The sequence below is a fragment of the Camelus ferus genome, chromosome 1 (assembly GCF_009834535.1).
Source record: "Camelus ferus isolate YT-003-E chromosome 1, BCGSAC_Cfer_1.0, whole genome shotgun sequence".
NCBI lineage: Eukaryota > Metazoa > Chordata > Mammalia > Artiodactyla > Camelidae > Camelus > Camelus ferus.
The window spans coordinates 76,620,132-76,639,202 of NC_045696.1; the positions used below are offsets into that span (position 1 = coordinate 76,620,132).

General features: G+C 35.3%; 1 protein-coding gene across 7 annotated transcripts in view; it reads left to right on the forward strand.

Moving 5' to 3' along the window:
* TBL1XR1 (TBL1X receptor 1) overlaps positions 1–19,071 on the forward strand; it is a 155,674-nt gene that overhangs the window by 85,538 nt on the left and 51,065 nt on the right. For 3 of the 7 annotated variants that reach the window (XM_032484031.1, XM_032484032.1, XM_032484040.1), the window contains one exon: positions 4,359–4,474. The exons of the other annotated variants lie outside the window; for them this stretch is intronic. The gene's annotated coding sequence lies outside the window, so the exon portion shown is untranslated. The remainder of the gene's footprint in view (positions 1–4,358; positions 4,475–19,071) is intronic. 7 annotated transcript variants of the gene reach the window in all.

Below are 19,071 nucleotides of genomic sequence, written 5' to 3' on the forward strand. Positions count from 1 at the left end.
GAAAAAAAAAAACTTGAAAAAGGAGGTATGTCAATTACAGTCTTGAATATGTATGTTCTTAAGAATAGGTGGCAGTTATGATTCAAAAAATGGAATAGTGGCTCCTGTTGGGTGAATCTTCCCACAAATAGTGACTATAGTTTCTGGACGGCACGTGAAAACACTTATGAGGACACTGTAAGAGCAAACAAAAACAAGTAGAAACTGGACTGGAGTGGTTTCTTAAAAAAGGGAATGGCCTTGGGTGTTTGGTGTTTTGCCTGAGGGCAGGCTCCTGTTGGCTTGTTCGCAATCTTAACTGGTTTGAGGAATCTGAGGACAGAGTTTAGAACTCCAACAGCCGCCATAGAGTAAGGAAGTCCAGCAGGAGAAAGAGGGAGGAAATCTCAGAAAGGAAAGAACCACAGAAGTAGAGTACCAAACTCTGTGTAGGAACTCTGCCAAATGTGGGGGCTGACCCTAAACTGGAAACAGTTCAGAATAGATGGACAAACTGTGCTGCATTTGTGTAACAAAATACTACTGAGCAATAGAAAGGAGCTAGCAATTGGTACCTGAAGCAGTTTGAATACCTGAAACATTATGCTGAGTGAATGTAGCCTTACATAAAACAGGACAAAATGTATAATCCCATTAATAAGATTACTAAAAAGGGGCACATTTTTATCTATTGTGTATTGCGGTGGGGGAGGAAGAACTAGTTACTGTTGAGGGGAAAAGTAATTGACAGGGTTTAGAAATGGATGCGTGCGTGGGTGTTGGGAAAGGCATTAAGTGGGAAGGGGCATGTGGGAACTTTCTAGGGTGATGGTAACATCCTGTGTCCTGTTAGGGATTTGGGTTACTTGAATATAAGCATCGGTCAAAACTCATTGAATGGTACACCTTGTAAGTTTTCCTTGTATTTTGTGTAAATTTTTTCTTTAAAAGAAAAACCACATACTAAAAACCACATATTATAGTTAATGATAGGCAATCTGAAGTAGATATGGGGGAAGTATACTGATGTCTGTAACTTCTTTTGAAAACTTGAAAAATGAAGGTTAATTAATAGATGTGGTAAAACAAATAGAAGTATTAATTTTAAAGTCTTGGTGGCAGCTATGTGAATATTCTTTAAAATTCTTTCAATTTTTCTGAATGTTTGAAATTTTTATAATAAAACATTATAAAAAATTCTAATAGCAGTATTTCTCTAAACCAGTTTCCTGCTGTTAATATGTTGTTTTTAGTGGCTTTCATAAAAATTGATATTTCTTTAAATTTGAAAATAGTTTAAAGGGTTTATCAGTGATGTTTTTCTCCCTGTGCCACTGAGCTCTGAACTGTTTAGGATGCAGAAAGATACAGAAATACAAATAAGCAATAAAAGTGGGAAGACCAAAAAGATTAGATTACTTCAAAGTGATATAGCAAAGCCTCACTAAGATGATTTATACTACATAAATTCTGAGGGAGTGGATACATAATTAGGGCATGCTCAGAGTCAAGTATGATTAGTGAGAGATGGAACCCCTGGGGTTGCTTATTTTGAACAAGTTTTGAAAATGCTACTAGAGAAAATTATTAGATTCTCTTTCCATTCTTTTAATCGACCAGTTGTCATTTATGAAATATGGTTTAGGACACATTTTTTAGTGTGTTGCATTCCTCTTTCAAAAGAGGATTTTTATGCTAAAATGTTACCGAGATTGAATGATTAGCATTTGTTTTTAAAAATAATCTGTATTTTAGGAATATGGTAATGACATGTTAATGAGTTTAATAGATTAAAAGGCAAATGATAATTTCAGAATTTTGTAGTTTTATAGTTTTGAAAGACAAGTGTAGTACTATTAAAGTATTAAAATGTATTTATAAAATATCAAATATTAAGTATAGCCATTCTCAGCTACTAATTCATTTTTTATCCTCAGTTTACTCTTAGGAAATATATTTTGATAGGCTGAATTGTGTAGTATATATTTTTTATATATGTATATCAGAATAAGTTGTAAGGGTAAAGATGAGAGAAAAATGAAATATTAAATTATAAATTGTAATTATGAAATGACATTTTTAATAATTAATTTGATCATCTCAGTTTCTTTTCATTGGCAGTTTTTCTTCTCCAATCCTGAAATGAAAACTTTCAACAAAATAAGCAATTAAATGTATTTTAGAAAGTAAAAAATTAATATAAAATTAATTGATACTATAATAACTTGTTATTTTCTGGTGACCCCAAAATAGTCAGATTTGGACTTACTTTTTTTTTTGTCTTTTTACCTTTCTAGTTGTATTGCAATAATAAAAAGAATGACCATTTCTGTGATTACTTTCTCAAAGCAAATGTGCTGCTATGTGGTACGCAGCTCTAGCCATTTGTATTATTGTAAGATTTCTGTATTACTGATATCTAAATGAAGCATTTTGGTCTTTGAGAAAATCAGCTGTTCACTAATTTTTATAAGTGGTAGAAAGAATTACAAATGTGTTTATGTTCTACAGATAGAAATTTAGTTGGGAACAATCCAGTGGGCTTCTGGGGACATACCAAATAGTTATTTAAACATTAAATTCTCCTTTAACTACTGATCTTGGTACCAGAGCCTTCCTAAAGGAGAAGACTAGTTTACCCAATGCAGTAGTTTAGTCATTCAGTTCTGAATTTTTGAGGGAGCTGGTTTACATCTGTATGATATTGGCTAAAAACAATACTGCTTACAGTATCTTAACATTAGTAATAGTATTTTTATTAGTAAATGAGCTTAACGTTAATTTGTGTCTCTGAAAAAGTCATGAGGGAAGTAAGGTAGTTGGAGAAAATTGCTGAAAACAGCTCATGCTCAAAATAGTGCCCTAAAATATGCTTTGCATTTCCATCCTGATTTCTGTTGTTGCCATTAAAGTGTAAGGTTATTTTAATCAGCTCATTAGGATTGTAAATCAAAATACCCAGATTAAAATGGGAAATACATTTAATGTGAAGGAAAATTTAGTTTCACAGATTTTTCTGTCTGAGAGATACATGGATATCACAGCCATTTTAAGAATAGACAAGAACAAATTTCATTACCATCAAAACTGCTTTATTTTTGCCTTTGTTTTTACCAACCAGAGAGAAATTTTATTAGTGATTCTAAATAACATATCAGGTACCATATTGCCAAGGTGAAATGTTCAAATGAATAATTAACGGAATTGTGTATGCCAAGTTATTTTATAGTAGCTAGGTAATTTGCATAAACTTTAAAAACAAGTTTTTTTCCATTGAGTGTTTCATTGTATCTTTACATCCTTAAAAAGATATAGATTACATCCTTTTAAATGGTAGATTTTTGATAGATTCTTTTATAGATTTGTAGAGACTTGTTTATTTTGATAGATTGTAGAGGTAGGCTTATTGTTTCTCATATCCCTAGATTTTTAAAAGTCTGCCAGGTGAGAACAACAGCATCACCATAAACAAAAAATAAATTAATACGAAGTGTAACATCAGCTGATCTATGAACTTAAAGCGTAAAATTCAGTTTATTGGACCCTGGAGGATTAGCTAGGACCAAACAATTATTTGCCTATATTTAGGAAATTACAGTTAGAAAACCACCAGTTTTTGAGGCATCAGAACCTTTTTGTTATTTGTTACTGATAGAAGCTTGATTTCTTTCAATATAGAAAACTTGAACACAAAGATGTTCTTCTTTTTTATATTTTTGTGTGTCACTGAAGGGGGTAGGGGAGTCATTTATTTCAGTTAGCCTTGTTGTCAGAATAAGTCAAGTTCTATTTTGAGAGCTAACCAGAAAAAAAAGTATTATGCATAGGGAAAATATGTTCATTAACAAAGAAGGATATCACAGGCATAATTATTGTTTTATTGCATATTAACATGAAATAATTGTTTAATCATTTTTCTTATCATTTTCCTCTTTATTCAGTTAGTTAATCGGGAACAGTTATGAGGCACTTTATCAACTGAAGTAATTACTAGCCTAAAGGTTTTCCTGTACTATTTTCTAGATTTATTTGGGCTGGCTGGCTGGCCAAACAAAGGTGAATAGGTTCTTTTAGGTCATAATTTGGTCACTCCTTACCAGTCTAGTTTAGATAATAATGCTGCTTACTAAGGCTGGTATATCATAAAAACCTTCCTAGTAGTCAGAAGTTGTAAAGTAATTGCTTTTTGCAGTTCAGAATTTGTGAAAATTGTTTTCATCCCTGTTCCACCTGCTGTTTGCAGTGTTAACAGTTAAGCTGCACTGTTAAAAAAAATCCTACATTTTATTGCTTCTTCCTAAATTCATGTTTAGAATCCCTCAATGTTGAAGCTAGAGGAGCCCTTTGAGATTATCTAATTCAGCACCCTCATTTTACAGATGAGGAAACTAAGGCCTTGGGCTAGAACAGAGGTCTCCTGACTCAGTCCAGGACTCTTTCTAGTACATCCTGCTGCCTGATGTTTGTTATGGAACTCGGCAACATCACATACAGGGTGAGCTTTTTTTTTTTCTTTTTTCTTTTTTAGATGAACGCAGAAAGTGGTTTGCTACTCCCATCAGCTGCTGTTCATCACTCCTAATACTCATTTTCCTTTTTAACCCATACCTGTTTTAATCCATAATATAGCCAAATAACTTGAGACTTTTTTAATTTTGTTGCTGCTACTTCTTGGCATTTGACCATTATTTTTAAGAGTTAAAATCTTAGTAACAGGTTTCTTATCAGTAATCACTGTCACCTTACCAGGCACTATAGCAACAAAAGATTAAAATTCATAACAGGGATGATTTATGGCATCTTAAATGTAGATTTTAAAAGTGAATTACAACTAGATATGTATAAGAGTGTTGAATGAGATCTAAGAGCAGATGTGATACCAGATATGAGAGCAATTTTTTTGTGAAATAACAAAATGCCAAGAAATATTAGCCAGCAGTATGACATGATTGCAATAAAATGCCTTATCCTGTGCACCCATGGATTTAAACACATTTGTGCTTTAGATTATTGAGTTATTTTTTGCATCGATGCTCAAATTGTCCCATTTTTGGCTAGTGAGAACGTCTTAAAGTTGATTCCTATGTCTTTTAGATAAAACCTTAGTAGTTTTAGGTAGCTATCTTGTTTTCTGGTTTGACAAGATATAGGCTTTTGTGGTTTCCAAGGGTGACTCAAGGACTTTCAAGTTCTTTTAGTAAATTCATGATTTACAGGTTTCTGTAGGACTAGTGTCATTTCCACTAAAAAAATTTTTTATAAACATTGTTCATCATTAATTTTGCTTTTTGTAAAAGAGGAAAAAAATCTTTCAGCAAAGAAAATTAACGTGCTTCTCCTGTATATTTTTAAAAAATCTGTTGTTTCATGTCACTGAAATAATCATGATGCCATTTTTAGAATTTTAGGGTAAACTGAAGCACTAATGCTCAACTGTGAATGGTGAATAAATTTATTGGATTTGACAGGAGACCACCATCACAGTCACAGCTTACATCACTTATGTATATATTATATATGTGTGTGTTTGTGTGTGTGTGTTTGAAATTCTTTGGCTGTTTAGCAGTTTATCATCCATTTTATAGGGTCCCTACTCACCTGCCAGTTAACTAATTGTGTTTCAGGTGAACTAAGTCAGAGATATAGAAATATTACCTGACAGTAGTTTTCTTGAAAAGATATCTGTGGGGAAACAGGTTATAGATGTTTCACTTGACCAAGGGATACTATATAAATTGTACTTTGATTATGTTTCTTATGCATGAGAACTGTATTTTATGACTTAAGAAGGTTATAAATATGTATATATTTGAATAGCTGGTACGTGTTGGGCACTCAGATATGAAGTACAGGCTGCTTTTTAAGTGCTTATAATTAGATAGTGTTTGGAAAAAACAAATATGCTCAATAAAAGGTGATGAAATAAATTTTAAGTGTTACTACTTAAAATATAAATTGGTTTTCCATGCTTTCCTATCTATCTGTGAAGTTTGTTGATTAGATTTTACTTCTGTTTTTTAGAATGAGAAACTGGGGTGCAGGGAAGTTAAATGATTTCATTTAATGTCTTACTGTTAAAAAGAGTAGCATTTGAAAGAAAATGTCAACACTCTAATTTCTAATCTAATGATCTTTTTACTATTGCTTAGTTTTGGAAAGAGTTTTTAAAAAAACCGCTATATTTTGGGGTACAGGAGGACAGGAGAAAGCATCAACTTTGGTATTTAAATAGGCTTCATAAGGAGATGACATTTGAAAAAGGTAGAAGAATTTCAACACTTGTTGAAACAAAGAACTAAAAAGCAGGAATGTGAGAATTTGGAGATGTTAGAATGATCCAAATATATTCACCTGAGGGAGAGTAGATTCAAGGAAGATGCTGTACAGTTAAATGAATACTTTGATACCATAGAATAGAGAAGGAGAGCTTAAATCCCTAGCTAAACAGTTTAGAGGGACTGTGGAAGCTAACAGGTAGTGATGAGTATGTATGGCATAGTCAGGGTTGTATTTTATGCCTGGGTATCCGAAGATAATTTGAAGAGACCTGGGAGACAAGGAGGCTGTTGTAGTAATACAGATAATAGATATTGCAAAAAGGAAGGCATGGCTGAAAATCGTATTGTATAGCTAATAGAAGATAGAATTTAAAAGATTTTAGGTAAAAGCTGAGATCGGAAGTTAAGTCAAACATGATAATAGTGTTGTGAGTGGTAGAATTGGTGATAGTTCTGGGCAAGAGAAGAACAACATTTGGAAGCATAGGGCATAACTTGCCTTGGACAGTGCTGAGGGATGGTGCCCAACGGGACATAGAGATTTGCACATCAGTCAGCTGGCACTGGAATGTCTGGCGTGGGAAGGATGAGGGGTGTGTTACACAGCTGCATGTAATGGGAGAGATGGTATTCTTCAGTGTGGGTGAGATCCTTGGTTGGAGGACTAGCATGAAGATCAGAAGGCTCAAAAGTCAAATTCTTAGGGCAGGAAGCAATATTAGTAAAAGAGATAGGAGAAGATAGTAGATAGAGTCAGGAAGTCAAGTGTTGGAAGTTTTAAAGACTTACTTTCACTTTTCTCAAATGCTAGCAATGGCAAGTGGTATGAAGTAATGAAGGGTAATGAAGGAGTGTGAAGAATTGTTGAATTTGGAGGTGATTAGTAACAGTTATTTGGAGTCCATAAAAATCAAAAGCAAAATTTTAACAATTTTTTTCTTCTTTATACACATACACATATTCTTTTGCTTAAATGCATGAATATGATTACACTTTTTGTAGTGTACCCTTTCCTTTGCTTCCTCCCCCATCAGTTCATTGCTTTTAATGACTCTGTAATTCAATTATGAATGTACTACAATCTTGTTTTGGTACTCTCCTTTTAATGGCATTCACTTTATTTCTTTTTTTCCCCCCTTTTTGTGTCGCTAAAAAACAGTTCTCTTAAACATCCTTAGGAACTTGTGCTTTTATTTCTCTAGGTTGTAGAGTATTTGTATGAGTTGAACTACATGACATTGTAACTGTGTGACCATTTTAAAACACCCCCCCCAACAAAAAGGTCAAATTCTTATGTCCCAGTCTAATATTTTTACTTTCATTAAAAGTTACCAGGTTGTTTCCCAAAAAAAATTCTTCACATTTCCACTTACATTATATGGGAATAACTTTTCCCCATATTCCTGCCATAATTAGACATTCTAGATCTTTTAAATTTTTACCAGTTTTAATGACTGTAATTTTACTCCTTGTTACTTTGATATGTATTTCCTTGATAAGTAGTGCATCCTTATGTACTCAGATATAACTATCTTATACAGTTTTTGTTTCCAGTCTTGGTTTAAAAGATTTTTTCCTGGTCTCAGGACTGGATGTGTAGCTTCAGTGTTTTGTTAAGATGTGTATGTGAAGTATATATGTACATGTACACACATACATACACACAAACATACATACACATTTATGTGCTTAAAATATTTAAGTGTTAAATATTTTGGAATTTATTTTTGTCTACAGTAAAACATGTGGACCTACTTATATTTCCACTAGTGGGTGAATAGTCACTTGTGTCAGCACAAGTTTGCACAATCATCCAGCCTTTCCTTTGCTCAGATCTTTGTATTTTTCAATAGAATATTATGTTTAGTCACAAATTCTGTGCCTTTTTTGTTAATTTCTTTTGTAAATATTTAATAGTTTTTTTGCTCTAATTTTTCCATCTGTATTTATAGGTGCTTATTACTGGAGCAGAGAACAGCTGCTTTTGTTGGTCACTGTATTAAATTTCTATATAAAGAGCTAATGATTTTACTAATAACATGATAGTATATCTAATAGACCGAACAGATTCTATGGTAGAGACAATTTTTTCTCTTTTGTATCTTTTTCTGCTACTTCTTCAGAGAGTCAACACAAAATAATAGGATGAATAAAGATAAAGATTTTTTTAAATGAGTACAAAAATCAAGGGTGTTAACTTTTACCAAAGGAGTGAAGTCACCTGAGATTGAGGGGCTTTTGGTGAGATAGGGTCCTTCAAGAGAAGTTAAATTTTTAGAAAAGCCATGATGCCAAATTTGATTAGCTAAGTTAAAAATGTAATAAAATGATTGCCAAATGGCTCAGAGGGGCAAAATGAGTTTAGTCACCAACATGGTTTCACGGTTTAGTATTCATATAAGTTACAGTGTTGGAATGGGAATTGTCAAGACGACTTGAGTTAAATGTCAAAATCATAGTGTTTGTTGTTGAAAGGTCTTATCAGACTTGCATGAAAATGGAGGGAGAACAGATACAGTTCAGGAGAATGATGTTGGATGGAGGATGATGTTGGATGGAGGATGCTGAGAAGCATGAGCAACTTGACATGATCATGACAGCCTGTTTAGTTAGGAACTGAATAGAGCAAAGATATAAGGAGTTTACAATAGAAAAGAAGGTGTACATGTGTTTTGTTTTGTTTCACAGTTACAGGATTTAAAGATGAGAAATTTTTGATGTACGGTGATGTAAGCCATGGTTGGTATGATCTGAGGAACTTGATAAAATAGACATGCTTGGTCTATACCTCTGACTTGCTGAAACTTAGGACTTTTCAGGGTTCTCACAGTTTATGACATTACTTTGAAGAAGTTTCCACAGGTGATTTTGATATACCACACTAAGCAGGCGTCACTGGTGGGCCGGAAATTGGAATTTGGGAATTTTTCTTTCTTCAGTGTCCCCCCACCCAAAAAGATAAATGGCAATAAAAGTTATTGTATTTGTAATTCAGAGGGTAATAGAGATCAGGATAGGAGTGGATGAGGAGCGGGTATATAGCTCAGTGATAGAGCACATGCTTAGCATGCATGAGGTCCTGGATTCAACCCCTAGTACCTCCATTAAAAGAAAAGAAAAGAAAAGTAGATGAGAGGAACATTGAATTTTAATCATCATTGAAGATGAGTTTTTGGTTTTTTTTAATATACTACTGACTAGTTTATAAAGAAAGGAGCTTTATTCGTTTTTTTCAACAAATAATAATTGAGTACCTTTATGAATAGGACTACATTTCTGGCATAATAGTAGTGAATTATAAAGATTAAGTGTCTGCTCTCAGGTAACTTGCATTTTTTAATGAATGTGAATAAGCTGTCATTCTTAGAATATTTGTTAATAGAGTCACCACAGTGTTTGAAAAATCTCACCTATCCCACACATTGTATGTTCCAGTATTGTTTCTTCAGAGTAGTGGTCTGTGGAAATAAGAAATTAATTTTGAAATGAGTGCTTTCATTTGCTGCTGTTACTTCTAACTATCTTTTTTGTTGTTATTGTTAATATTTTCCTGAAAGCTTCCTTTACCACTAATTTAAGGAGGGACAGAAAAAAGAGGTGAACCTATTTCCATTACATAATGGAAGAGCAGGAACATTCTTTTAGTTCTGGAAGTCTTGAGTTTCAGCACAATGTGCTTCTTAGATACAGAACAGTTGAAAGGGAAATAATTCCAGACTCTTACCTACTGGCCGTGAACAGACTGAAAACCTTTCCTACGTTACATAACCCTAAGACACCTGATCTAGTAACCAGAGAGTGAAGGGATGGAGGCTTGTCTTTGCTTCATCTCCTTGCTCTTCCTCTCCCAACCCAAATTTCTGTGTAGTTTTGAAAGTAGCAGATGCTTTGTACTCATCTCTGTTTTGCAGTCACTGTTTTCGTGGGTTCAGTATTGCATAATGTGCATACCTAGTGCTATAGTCATCCCTTCTAGTTTTATTAACCAATTTCGAAGCAGAAGATGATTGTGTATTTACATGTAATTCCTTTGAGGTTTTCATTGATCTGGGCAACCTAAAACGAGAGGGGAGAAATCTCTTGTTCCTTTCAACTTTGAAGCTTATGATTCTTAATATTTTATATCCTATCAGTTATATCAATTAACGGTTATTTTATATCAGCAGGCCCAGAGAAAACAGTACTTTTTCCTGATTTGTATTACATTTATTATAATTTATACTTTGGGCTTTTAGGTCAGTAGAATACCTGTAAAATGCTGAGAAGCCTTGCAGTAGAGTGAAAATAGGTATGATTTGTGGGAACAATTTTAGTCTTAAAAATATATATAACTTGGTTCAAATGCTTGTTGTTTCTAACTTAATATGTATTAATTATAATACATTTTATATATAACACTTTAATTATAACAATAACTCATTGTACCTATAGGTATTTTAACTGAGATTGGGTGTTCTTGAGATCAGTGGTCCAAACAGAACTTGATACTTTTTTGAAGGAATATTTCTTTTTCCTTTTATTGGCTCAGAGAATTGTGTAGGAAAATTCTGCCTCCAAAGACACTTTTTAGTTATGTAATTGAGATAAAAACAAAAATTAAATACCTGATTACCAAGTAGTAATCAAAGAGTTTCACTATTTCACTAAGAAAGCTTACTAACATTTCCTTAATATTAATATTCTAGGGGTAAATCAAACTGATTCTGAAGTTGGTGTCTGTGGGTGTAGACAGTATTCTCTTTTCCCGAAATGCCTTTCTTTCTGCTCCAAGAAAGAGATGGGGTTGAGAGTAATGAGGAGAAAAGCACTCTCACTCTCTCACAGTTGTGCCTCAGGGTTTCTTTTGTTCAGAACTACTTATTGAGCACCAAGCATGCCTTTGCCTCATGGTGAAGGAAGAAACTATTCTAATACCTGTACTTGAGAAACAGTAAATTGATCAGCAGTTTGATAGTAAATCTGATGAAAACCCTTGAAATACGTCTAGATGAATTTATACCGAGTCATCGTCTCTCGAGTTGCTTACTTTCCAGAGAAAGCAGAGTCAAGCCCCAATTTCATGTTCCAATCAGGATCTTAATCTTCAGACAACATAAGGATCAGAGAACTGGGATACGTGTGGAATGTGACATAACAGCCATTGTCTTGTCTCTGTACTCACTGCCCTCGTCCGTACAGCATCCCCTGCCCTTCCTGTTCACTGACATGGAAGAAAGTCAGGCTTCATGAGTTACAGTGGTCTAGAAAAGATAGAAACCTTATGAGAAACTGGAAGAGGTAAAGGGAATTAAAAGCTTTCTTTTGTCTCCCAGATGACGTTTTCAGATGGTAGGTTTTAAACAGAATCCAAATAACGTCTACACGCTGCTTTTGGTTGCTCAATTTAAGTCTCTTCTACTTATTGGTAGAAGTAATTGATTTATTTGTCCCATCAAATTTCCTACATCTGGATTTGGCTAATCACGTCCTTGTGGTACTACTAACACATTCCACTGTCTTCTTGTAATTCCTATAAAGCGGTAGTTTAGGAGGCTTGGTTAAATTCACTTTTAATTCTTTGATCGTGTAGCTTTCTTTTTCCTTTTACATCACACTATGAGGCATCAGCCATCTGGTTGTCTCACTTCCAGTGGTGTCGAAACTGACTAGTGGGTTCAGTTGCAGTTAGCCTAATTACCTGTTGGTTATAAAATTCCACATCAGCTTCTCCCCTAGTGGGCTTAGCACTCATTAATGATTGTTACCTAGATTCATTATTTTCTTAGGGAGAGAAAAATGGTTATTTTCTAAATTATATCATTGTTTTTGCATTCGTTAGCTGGAATTGTGTAAAGAAGGACTGTTCCTAATCAGGTATTGGAATATTCTGAAATAGAATTTGCAGAGCAAAAGTAGGGATGTGCCTGAGTTGTTACAGTTATCAACTTTTAGACTAATGAGTTGGTGATACCCTAGTAACCTCTCAAGGTGACCAGTGATGTGAAAATTAACTTTTATAATCTCATGGATTAAGGACTGTTTTCTAGGTGTTTAGTGTATTGCAGTTCCTATCTCCTTTTGACATGACTCAAGTGATTTTCTGTTATTTCCGTGCTTTCCTGGGCAGCAAGATGTTCCAGGTTTCCTGCTTCAGCCCTGAAATTGGCCATCCCTTCAAAGCGTACTGGCTCCTATTTTAGCGGGAAGTGTTTATTTAGAGACTACAATCAAAGCATGGTGCGCTTTTTACTGCTAGGTTGTCATTAACTGCTGCTAGGCCTCTTCAGAACAAGGAGATGTGTATTTTTAGTAAGAGAAATAAATCGCAAATTCCTGCTTATATTTCAGTTCAAATTTAAGATTACTTTAGAATTTTAAAGTTTGATTTGTATTGTGTGAATTTTACTGAAAAGACATCATTATATTACAAACATTAATTTTACGTTTCTGCATTCAGTTCCATCAGATAGGAGGTTTTTATAAAAGTAAAATGATCAAAGTTATTTACCACCAAGAAAAATTGTTCTCTGGGATGAGGTGACCCATGGCCCTTTCACATACACTCCTGGTGCACTGCTGAGGTCCTTCAGGTGGTCGGCCCGGGGAGGACAGCACTGGACCATGAGGAGACGACGAAAGGTTTTTACTGCTTCTCTATTTGTACTTTTTTTCTTCCTGAAATTTTTTACTGTAATGGATATAACATAATTTCTTGTTTGCTTCGTCTAAATTTATATAAATAGTTCACATTAATAATGCTAATGATATTACTATAATAAGACTACAGAAAGCAGTTTAAACTTTCTTCGTGATTCTTTTTTGTCCCTAGGTTACATCCCATAGGGATATATGCAGTCCAAATACCGCTGTAAAGTATAGTAGTTTTCTTTATGACTACAGATAATTTCACTACTTTACAAAGACTTATTTTTCATATATTTTACACATAGATAATGTGGGTTGGCTGTGCCTCTCTTCTGTGTCTTCTCATTTGGGATTGGAGGCTTTTGGAGCAGACCCCATGTGAGACAAGCTCATTCTTGTGGCGGAAGGAAAGAGTAAGGGAACTGACAGATGCTTGTCATCCCTCTGAAAGCTGTGACTGGATGGCTCATCTACTCAATTTCTGTCTGCTATGTGCCAAAGCATGTCACACAGCCAGGGCCCAAGTTGTTGGGGTGGGGATGAGTAACTCCACTGCAGGGAGAGGGAAGCATGATTAAATTCTGAACAGTGATACATTAGAGACATAAAGTCATTTAAATCAATTGTTCCCTTCCTCTTGATACCGTCACAGTTAACAGTAATTAGTGTTGTTTTGAATTTTGTTTTAAGGGGATTACCTGATAGCCAAGCTAGAAAGAGAAGTGAAGGTCAGGGAAAAAAGCTTTTTTAACCATAGTCTACAGCTGCCTTCTGCACTTTTGGAAGGGTGAAGTGATGGCATCCATGCTTACTAACCCCAGGCTGAATCACTGTTAGGGGCTGAATAGTGTCCTCCGAAATAAGTTGGCGTCCAAACCCCCAGTACCTCAGACTGTGTATAACTTTATTTGGAAATAGGGTCTTTACAGACATAGCTATGTTAAAATCAGGTTATTAGAATAGGCCCTAATCCAGTATGACTGGTATCCTTATAAAAATAGGAAATTTGGACACAGCACAGAGGGAAAACAGCGTGAAGAGCCGCAGGGAGACGTGGCAAGGCGGCAGAGAACGCACCTAGGAGCCAAGGAGGCTAGGCGAGATCCTTCCTTAGTACCTTCAGAAGGAGCTTCGCCTTGCCAGTATCTTGATGTTTGGACTCCTGACTACCAAAACTGTAAGGCAGTGAGTCTGCTGTGAGCCACGTTGTTTGTGGTGCTTTGTTTTGGCAGCCCTAGGAAACTAATACAGGGACACAGTTTGACAGTGCTGCCCAATTTGGCTTGATTGTAAAGGTGTGGGAAGGGATATGAGCTATAATTTGGAAGGAACTTCATTGTCAGGCTAAAGAATTTTGGACTTCGCTGAAGGAGTGCCTTGAAAAAGAAGTTTGGCAGCCAAGGCAAGAAGAAACTAGCTTGAATCTAGTTTATTTTTTTAACCTTTATTGTTTAATAATGGAATGGTCTAGCTGCTGAGGAGATGCAAGAGGATGGATGCTCTGTTTAAAGTACTTTCAAATCTCTTGTCCTTTTAAGCTCTGAAAAAGTGTGACATTTGAGTTCTCTCTAAGCTGGAGTCCTACATTAAACCACATATCACTCCATTTTTTAGTTGATTTATAGGTGAGTTTTGAAAGCTAACTGCTACAGGTTGAATTACATCCCCTGAAAGATATGTTGAAGTTGTAACCCCTGGTACTTGTGAATGTGACCTTATTTGGAAGTAAGGTCTTTGCAGATGTAATTATGATGAAGTCATTAGTGTGGTTCCTTTTTCCACTGTGACTGATGTCCTTGAAAAAGAGGGAAATTTGAACACAGATGTCATACTGCTGTCTTCTGTTATGGAGAATGGCATTTGACAACCTGGAGGAGAATGGTGTTTGAAGACAGACACAGTGAGAAGATGGCCGTATGAAGATGGAGGCAGAGATTGGAGTTATGCTGCTATTACCCAGAGCTGGAGCAGGCAAGGAAGGATCTTCCTCTAGAGGCATTCACTGGAGAGTGCATGGCCCTGCCAACGACCTGATTGCAAACTGCTAGCCTCCACAAATAAATTTATGTTGTTTTAAGCCCGTGTTTGTGGCACTTTGTTTCGGCCGCCCTAGGAAACACAGAAAGGGCACATGGATTTTGAATACTTTGTAGGTGATCTGAAGATCTGCTTCTTCTCAGTCTTCCCCTTTTGCACAGATTATCAGAATGCCTTCAGTTGGGTAAACAAAGGCTTCCCAAACTTTGCTCTGCATTGTATTCACCTAGAAATCTTTTAAAAATGCTGCCGTCCAGCTTCCACCTCTACAGTCTAGTTTAATTAGTATGGGGTGCAACATGGACAGCAGGTTTTTTAAACATACCCCAGGTGACTTAATGTGCAGCAAGTTTTGAAGAACCACAGGCCTAAACCTTCTAGCTTAGTCAGGTACTCTCCCACCTCCCCCTACAAATACAGTTTTATGCTCATTTATTGTCCTCTAGGTAATACAGTCCCCCCCCCCCCCATATTCATTTGTGCCTTGGCCTATCATTATTATTATTTTTTTAAGTGCTTTATTTTATTCTGTTCTTGCCAGCCTGGCTAGACATGTGATTATATTCATCCTAATGTATAATGAATTATTTATAAAGTTGTTCTAAGATGCCTATTTGTATTAAAATGCCATATAATATTTTAAAAATTCCTAAGCTAACTACGTGTATCTGCTTTTGAAGATTAAATTATGTTGGTGTTACACAAGTTGCAAGTAAATGAAAACCTGACCTATATCTGTGCTGAAATAGACTTGCATTTTATGTAGTGTACAAGTAGTGTAATTGTTCAGATCATTATTGACCATTTCCTGCAAGACTGTATTAGGAATGCTAAACTGAAGGATATGAAAACACCTGCCTTTTCAAATATTTGTTTGTCTTCAGGTATTCCACTTTGTATCACTTTTTTTTTCATGCGTTAGATCACAAAGTGAGTGACATAGAAAATCTCTGGGTATATTCTGGGTTAGTAATTTCGCCACAAGAAATTTTAAATTGTGAAGGTTTTTCTGTCCATGTGATAGTCTAACATTTTAGACCATCTGAGTGGCCACTCTGTAACAAAGGAAGACTGTTTCTGTTTATTTTAATCCTGTAGTTGACATTTTATATTAGGTACCTTGGTATTGATAGGGTTTTTTTGTTTGTTTTGCTTTTGTTTTTTGTTTCTCATTTTATAGCAGAAATGCTGTCAGATAAAGACTATGCCTACTTTATATGTATATATATATATGTAACATAATACAATAAAACAGATCAACTCTTGGGACCAAGATTTTTCTTATAGAAGATACTTGATATTACTCAAATTTAAGAAACAATGAGTTAAGGTAACATATTTCCTTACGCATTTGTTGTAATTTCTTTGGAAAGCAGAGCATTAAGGCGTTGTTACTCTTTAACATTTCTTTATGTCAGATTGTTAAGCTTCTCATCTGCCTGGCTCTGAGGGATGAAATGTATTTCTTGGCAATGGAGGGTGGGAAACGTAGTGTAGAAAACCTAGGGTACAAGTACTGCTTGAGGAGCGCAGCAGGCTCAGTTGGTTTTAGATTGTAGGGTGTCAGGTGAGGCTGAGAGGAGGGAGGAGAAGGTTGTCAAGGCAGAAAGCTTCATTGGTAGACTAGTGCTAAGTATTGGAGTGCTCAGTAAGGAGACTAGTCTGGGGAAAGGGATGATGGAAGAGCCTGGGGGTAGTAGCCGTGTTTACTCAGCAATTCTGCCTCGACCTAGGTTCCTCTCCCTGGCAGAAGCATGGTGATGGCTCATATACAGTTTCAGGAAGAAGGAAAGCCCAGTCATCTTGTACTTGAGTTCTTCTAATGTATCCACAGCAATGATTCATGTGGTTAGGAGGAGCAAACGAGTGTGGATTACTTGCAGTTATTAAACACAAATGATGTGTCTTTATTCTCTAGGTCTCCACTCCCTAAATCTCTGTTCGTTCTTTTGTGTCCTCAGAGTGCAGCGGGTATGGAATTTGTACCAGGTATATCCTGGAAATCTCTCTATACAGAATTTCACTTCTGTTGCTCAGCTAGCTACCTCTTACTTCTCATGTAGCTAACAGATCGGGCATAAGATTGAATCAGTTCAGTAGTGCCAGGGCTCTGTGTTACTTGTTTCCATATATGTGGTGAAGAAGGCTGCCATTGCTTGCAGCCTTGAATATTTCTCTTTAGGAAATAAAGACTGCAAGACTGACCAGCTTCATGGTTCAGTTGGTGGGGAAGAGATTGCAGCCCTTTCGAACCTACCACTTAACACAAGTAAGTGATGAGGCTGGGCAGACATGCAGCACAGTACGAATCCACACTGTTAGAGGAGGAAATGTGTTGTGGCGGTGCTCCTTTACCACAGCCTCCACACCCTTCCTACAGCTTTTTATGGTAGGGATTCGGTAAGAAATAGGATGTAACCCAAAATTTGGCTGTGAGGCCTGTTCCGCACAGTATCATTCTTTGTATTAATGGATTTCTATATTATTACAGCATGCAGGGCCTAGAACAGTGCCAGGCTTACATTAGCATTCAGTAAGTATTTGTTGAATGAAGAACAGAGAAACTAAATTTCAGTAAATTTACTGAATCAAGTGGTGTATCTGGATGCAAGTCCATTTACAGAGGTATAGTCTCAGAAAATCAATAATTTTTAGTCCTCCATGTTTTAGTTAGTAGATTTAGTAAGTTTTATCAAAACTAGAACTTTTACATGAAACTGTTTCTAGCTTTAAGCACCTTTTTTGTTTATTAGGTATAAGTTTACTGGATACCTAATGTGTATTCCTACATGAAGATAACAGAAATCAAACTGAAGCTATAGATCAGATGACAGTATGAACAGTATCGTGGCTTAAGAGATCTGTTTCCCTAGAGAAACTCTTGAATTTTTCCGAAAAGACTAGCACCAATACTGCCAAGAGGGAATCAGCTTGTATACTAGCAGGCCTCAAGTTTTAGTCTTAGTAACCCATTACATTCTTTATTAATGACTTGAAAAATTTTTGTTTACATGGGTTATAGCTATTGATATATGCTGCATCAGAAATTAAAACTGTAAAATTTTATAGTACTAATGCATTTTAACATAACAGTAACAAACCCATTTATAACATGTTAACACACATTATATTTTATGAAAAATACTTTTTAAGACAAAATTTTCCATGTGAAGAGTGGCATTGTTTTAAATGGTTTGAAAGGCTCTTCTAATTTCTGGCTTAATAGAAGACAGCTGGGTTCTCACATCTCCTTTCCCATTCACATGTTGAGATATGTTGTTGCATTTAAAATATATGGAAAAAAAATCTGGCCTTTCAGAGATACATGGTAGTAAATTATTCAAATCAAAGTAAAAATTCATTTTTCAAATAAATCTGGGTATTCTTCTTTGATACTACACCAGATCTCAGCAAGTGGATAGTTTCTTCAGGATTAGTTGCAGTGCAAGATCTGAAATAGTATCAGTGAACTTTTTGTATTCTGTTACATTAAGATCCTTGAGTCTCTCTTGAACTTTGAATGGATTGTTTCCTCATGCATAATTTTGTACTGGTCATTGGAAAAATATTTGTTCACTGAATTGTGCAGATCTTCCATGTGTTCATTACACAATATAAAAAACCAGAATCATTTATATCTCCACTGATCTCATCACAGAATTTTAGAGTAGTACTGGGAAGCTCTTAAGCTCAGGGAGGCTGATAAATTTTCCAAATCCTAATTATCTTTTAAAAGCTTAAGCTTTATTCTTGCCAACAAATATTGTTTGTTGTTTTCTTGAAAATGACAGTTTCACTTTGTTTATTTGCAAGAAAATGTCTGCCAAATTCTCAATCTGAGAAACCATACTTTGTCAGTTGTTTGAAGTATAAACGGTGTTCTATGAAAAAAAATAGCTAGTTCAACTTAGAATTCAAACATTTGTGCAGTGCTTTTCTTTGAGACAGCCATCATTTGAGTATGCAACAAGCTTTTTTTTTTTTTGTTACATAGGATATTGAAAGGTGTATTTTAGGGATAAGATTTTAATAAAATTAAGCATTTTTCTTGCTTCATCAGGGAACCTCTTCAAGTGAAGAAGTTTTGTGCGTTTTTGTTTTTTTTTCCTTTTCTCCTGAGTGCATAGTAGTGGAGGATATAATGACTACTAAT